This window comes from Elephantulus edwardii, unplaced genomic scaffold (genome assembly GCF_000299155.1).
Source record: "Elephantulus edwardii isolate Elephantulus edwardi_28Jun2011 unplaced genomic scaffold, EleEdw1.0 scaffold00003, whole genome shotgun sequence".
Lineage (NCBI taxonomy): Eukaryota > Metazoa > Chordata > Mammalia > Macroscelidea > Macroscelididae > Elephantulus > Elephantulus edwardii.
In genome coordinates this window covers 28,218,648-28,224,162 of record NW_006399753.1, presented here as the reverse complement: position 1 = coordinate 28,224,162, position 5,515 = coordinate 28,218,648, and the positions used below count along the sequence as shown (strand labels likewise).

Below are 5,515 nucleotides of genomic sequence, written 5' to 3'. Positions count from 1 at the left end.
TGAACATACCATGGACTGCCAAGAGAACAAACAGATCTGTCCTGGAAAGGGTGAAATTCTTGAAGGCAAGAATGTTTATATTTTACTTTTTTTTTACTAGTTTATTTATAAATTAATATACTTTTTTCACAGCAGGTGCTTCCCATTTCCCTCATCCCCTCCCATCAAATCATGAGGTCATACAATTTAAAATCTATGTTTTGCAATAGAAAGTACAAACAGAAGTTGTAACCATAAAGTAGAACATATTTCCATGGATTTGTATATTGTAAGAGGTGTTGTTGTTAAGTGCCATCAAGTCATAGGTGACTCATAGCAAGCCTATGAAGAAAAGACCTGAACACTTGCATAACTTTCATCCTTTCTCCAGGTTCATAGGGTTTCTGGAGGCAAGCTTTTTCAGAAGTGGATGCCACTCCTGCATCAAAATATTCACTTAAGGAGCTTTATAGCTCATCCAATGAGGACATTATTAATTTAATGAATTGATTTATTTTCAGATACAATTTTTTAAAGTATTATCTCAGTGCTATTATTATTTGTGCATTAATTCTGTAAAGTCAGTTGAGTAAATGAGTAATTGCAGGTTGTTATTTTTTTGTAAAAAGGAAGTTTTTCCTTGAATACTAAAACTGGTTTTCTTATACAGCTCATGCACTAATTTACAAGAAAGTTGCATGACAGAAAATTTCAAAATGGCATAAATTATATACATATTTAAATCACTGGTATAAAATACATAAAGAAGGGTGTTAATCCATGGTAATAGTTTACCTCAGCCATAAGTAAACAGTAAACATGAAGTTGTGGATTAGAGCAATGAAACAGGACATCTACTCAATTATTTAATTTCATGGTATGTAAAATTTGAATGAAATTATTTATGTTTACTTGTCAAGTCTTTCCCTTTATAGATTTGCTTGGTAGAAAAAATATTTTTCTTACTAGGAAAATTTTCAGGTTTAGAAAAATACTAAAACAGGTGCTGTGATTAGGATATATCCACTGCCATCTAGACCTTTCAGCTCACAGCCACCCTCTGTCAGGTTTATAGCATTTCAAATCTTACAGGAGGAGATTGTCCATCTTTCTTCTGAGAAGCAGCTGGTGAATTTGTACTGCTAGCCTTCAGGTTACACACTATGTCACCACAGCTCCTTAATTAGTATATGTTCTTGTTCTGTGTTGTAGTCATAACGGACCCACCGCTGACCCTCTAATAGATTTTCGGAGGCAATAAATTGCACTGGAGGAGACTGTCCCTTCTTCTCCATTAGGACAACTGGTAGATACCAACAGTATGCCTTTGGGATTGTAGCACAGCTTCTTAAAACTAGGCGATCAGAGCTCTCTTAATAGGTTATTAGGCGCTTTTGACTGGAGTATGCCTCATGGCAACCCTCTGAACAGACCTGAACCTTGTCCTATCCTGTGCCATCCTCATCATCTCTGATACACTTGAGCCCATTGCTGCAGTCACTGTGTCATTACATTTCACTGAGGGTCTTCCTTTCTTTTGTTGGCCCTCCATTTTTCCAAGTATGATGTCCCTTTGCAAGGAATAGCCTTTCTGAGCAGCATGTCCAAAGTATGAAAGAAGGAGCTTCAGCATCTTTGCTTCGAAGGAGCACTCAGACTGTACTTTTCCCAAGACGTATCTGTTCATTCTCTTGAGAATTGATGGGATTACACAGTACCCTTTTCCAATACCACAACCTAAAGGCATCAATTTTCTTCCGTAATCTTTATTCATTGTATAGCTCTGAGATGTGGAGCAGATGACTGAAAAGACCATGGCCTGAATGAACTGCACCTTAGTCTTCAAGCTGACATCACTGCTTTTCAGGATTTTGGAGAGGTCCCTAACAGCACACTTGTTCAATGAAACACATATTCTGATCTCCTAACTGCTAGTGCCAAGGGTGTTGATTGTTATTCCAAGGAATATAAAATGACTGACAGCTTTAATCCTTTATCCATCTATCATGAGGTTATTTGTTGTTTCTGTGGTGAGGATCTTTATTTTCTTGATGTTGCGATGTAATCCATACTTGGGTCAAAAAGTTCTTGATCTTCTGCAGCAAGCATTTTAAGATACGTTGGAATGAGAGAATAAAAAGAGAAGAATTTGCTCAGCATTCCTCAAGCTGAAAGAACTGGAAAACAAATTCAAGCCTCAAATTGTAATGCTGAAAAATGATATGGTCAAAATCTTGAATGATCCAGGAAGCACCAAAGGAAGATGGAAGGAATACAGAATTACTGTACTGAAAAGAATTCATTGACAGTGAAAAATTTCAGGAAGTACCATATTCACAAGAGCCAATAGTAATGAAGGATGAAGTTCAAGCTGCACTGTAGGCTTTGGCAAAAAATAAGGCCCCTGGAATCGATAGAATATGATCAGTTAGTACATAGGCATATTTCAACAAAAAGATACTGCCCTGGATGTACTCAGTAAGTTGTACCAAGAAATCTGGAGGACGGCCAGCTGGCCATCTGAATGGAAGAGATAGATATTTGTTCCCATTCAAATGAAGGTTGACCCAACAGAGTGCGGAAATTATTGAACAATATCATTAATATCACATGCAAACAAGATTCTGCTGAAAATGATCCAAAAATGACTGGAGCAACATGTCAACAGAGAACTGCCTCATATGCAGGCTGGGTTTAGAAGAGGTCATGGTACTAGGGATATTATAGCTAATGTTAGATGGATGTTGGCAGAAAGCAGAGAATTCCAGAGGAATTGTCTATCTGTGTTTCATTAACTGTGCAAAGGCTTTTGACTGTGTGGAACACAACAAACTGTGGTTGACTCTGAGAAGAATGGGAATCCCAGAACATTTGATTATGCTTATGCAAAACCTATACTTGGACCAAGAGGCAGTCATCAGAACAAAGCAAGGAGACACTGTGTGGTTCAAAATAGGAAAGGGGGTCAGCCACGGATGTATTCTGTCTCCATATCTTTTCAATCTGTGTGCAGAACAGATCATCTGGGACTCTGGGCTGTATGAGGATGAATGTGGCATCAGGATTGGTGGAAGATTCATCAATAACCTGCATTATGCCGATGACACAACCTTAATTGCTTAAACTGAGGAATACCAGAAACTCTTGCTGCAGAAGGTCAAAGATTGCAGCCTTCAATATGGATTGAAGCTCAATATCAAGAAAACAAAGATTCTCACCACTGGGCCAATTGGCAGCATCATTATGGATGGTGAAGATATTGAGATTGTTAACAGTTTTAGCTTGGCTCCACAGTCAACACTCTTGGTACCAGCATCCAGAAAACCAAGAAATTAATTTCACTGGGAAAGTCAGCTGCCAGGGACCTCTCCAGAGTACTGAAGAGCAATGTCGTCGAGCTGGAGACTAAGGTGTGCCTGATCCAGGCCATAGTCTTTGCAATTGCATGTTATGTGTCAGAGAGCTGGACAGTGACTAGAGATTATAGAAAGAGAATTGATGCCTTTGATCTGTGGTGTTGGAGAAGAATGTTGAATATACCATGGACTGCTAAGAGAATGAGCAGGTTTGTTCTGGAGAGGATGAAACCAGGTTGTTCTTTGGAGGCAGGAATTCTGAAGCTTTGTCTAACATACTTTGGGCATATTGCAAGGAGGGACCAGTCCTTGGAGAGGGACATCATGTTTGGGAGAGTGGAGGGACAGTGCAGGAGAGGAAGACCCTCAATGAGATGGTTCGATTCAGTGATTGAGGTAATAGGATTAGATGTGTCAGAGACAGTAAGGTTGGCACAGGATAGAGCAGGGGTTGGGGCTCATAGGGTCTCTATGAGTTGCAAGGGACTCGACAACATAACAATAACAACAACAGCACATAGCAGACTAATAACAGGATCTCGATAGCATAAAAGGGAGATTTTTTCACTAAAAATCCAAAGATCATATATGTATGGCAGAAGTAGTTTTGCTAAAGTTTGGCAGCTTAACTCTAACCAGATGTGTCAAAATTTATAATAAAGAAAACTATGACCACATTTTACTTTGGATGATTAAAGGTAGCCATGAATAAGAATCATCAACTTAACAGCAAGGGGTTTGATTTTTTTAAAAAGATATTATCTAAACTGATGTTCAAACAAAAATGAACTTGAATAACCATTGTTTAAAACATCATAAAGAAAATAGGCTATGTTGGAAAAATAAAAAGCTTCTAAATTGACCAAACGCCCTACTGGTTACACCATTTTCTTTTCTTTTTTTTCTTTTAAAAATAACCGATTTTGGTTTTCTGGGAAAAGTTGGAGCAATTTCCCAACTGTCAGCCTAAGAAATAAGCAATAAATTTCAGAGAGGAAAAAAGAGCTTTGCTAACGTTTTATTTACTGCTAAAAAACTCTGGCTCTATACTGCACAAGATATAAAAGTGAAGTGTACATTATACAGTATTATCATCAGCAGGGAAGAAAAAACTGGTAAGGACAAAGTTATGTTTATGTAACTTCGTGTTTTAACTTTTTTATTATAAAATTAATAAGCAGGAGGCAAGTCTCAAGGGGAAATTTCTTTACCTATGATATTTTCATTTTAATGAGGAGTATCTATACCTATATACCATTTGTAGAACTACAAATAAAATTTAATATTCAATTTTTAAGAGAAAGTTTAATTCTATGTCAAGTATACTGCACTGTCATTAAAAGAAACAAAGTATGTTTCTATGTTTTGATGTGGGAAGTGTCATTAGTAAAGGGCAAGGTTCAGGTTGGTAGTTCATAAGGTCCCTGTGAGTTGTATTTGACTAAATGACACCTAATAACAAAGAAGGAAAGAAGCAAGTTAAAAGACATGACACACTGTATTAGCTAAGTTGAATGCCTGAAATTATAGGTATAAGTGTTTTTCAGGAAAGTCTTGAAAACAAAAATAAGTAAAATCCAAACACATACACGTAAATTCTCCACACTTTTACTTTGACTTACCTCCTGGGATTCTTTGAAAAACTTTGCTCAAAGTGTCTCCAGTTATTATGTTGTAACTTATCATCGCTAAAACATAGAAAAATGGTGGTCACAGATAAGCTATTACACAGTTCCTCAGTATTTTGAAAGTAGTCATTTATTGTATCCCAAATATTGGCACAATTCTACTACCTCCAAATACACACTGTGATAACTAAAAAGGAGAATTATAAAAACAAAGAGTTTTTCATGTATAGTATAAGATTTTTTTTTATTCATCCCAGGACATTTAAGTAATGAATTTTTGTTGTTTTTTTTAAAGTTCACTTTTAAAGACTTTTCTGGGAATATACATTCTGATTAAAGGGAAGAATAATACTAGAAATGAAGATATCAAAATATTTCCTCACTTAAAAAAACCCTAAGATTTTAAAAAAACAAAACAAAACAAAAAACCTAAGATTTATTTTTTAAAAAATACGGTCTTAGCTTTCTATGGAAACATAAATGTAAGTAAGTTGAACAATATCTGTGGTACTTCTTCATTTTTTTTCTTTTTATTTTAATAATTTTAATGAA

General features: G+C 36.1%; 1 protein-coding gene across 1 annotated transcript in view; it reads right to left on the bottom strand.

Annotated features, from left to right (window-relative positions):
- Nucleotides 1-5,515, bottom strand: part of SLC38A11 (solute carrier family 38, member 11) — a 63,482-nt gene that overhangs the window by 47,846 nt on the left and 10,121 nt on the right. The window lies entirely within an intron of this gene.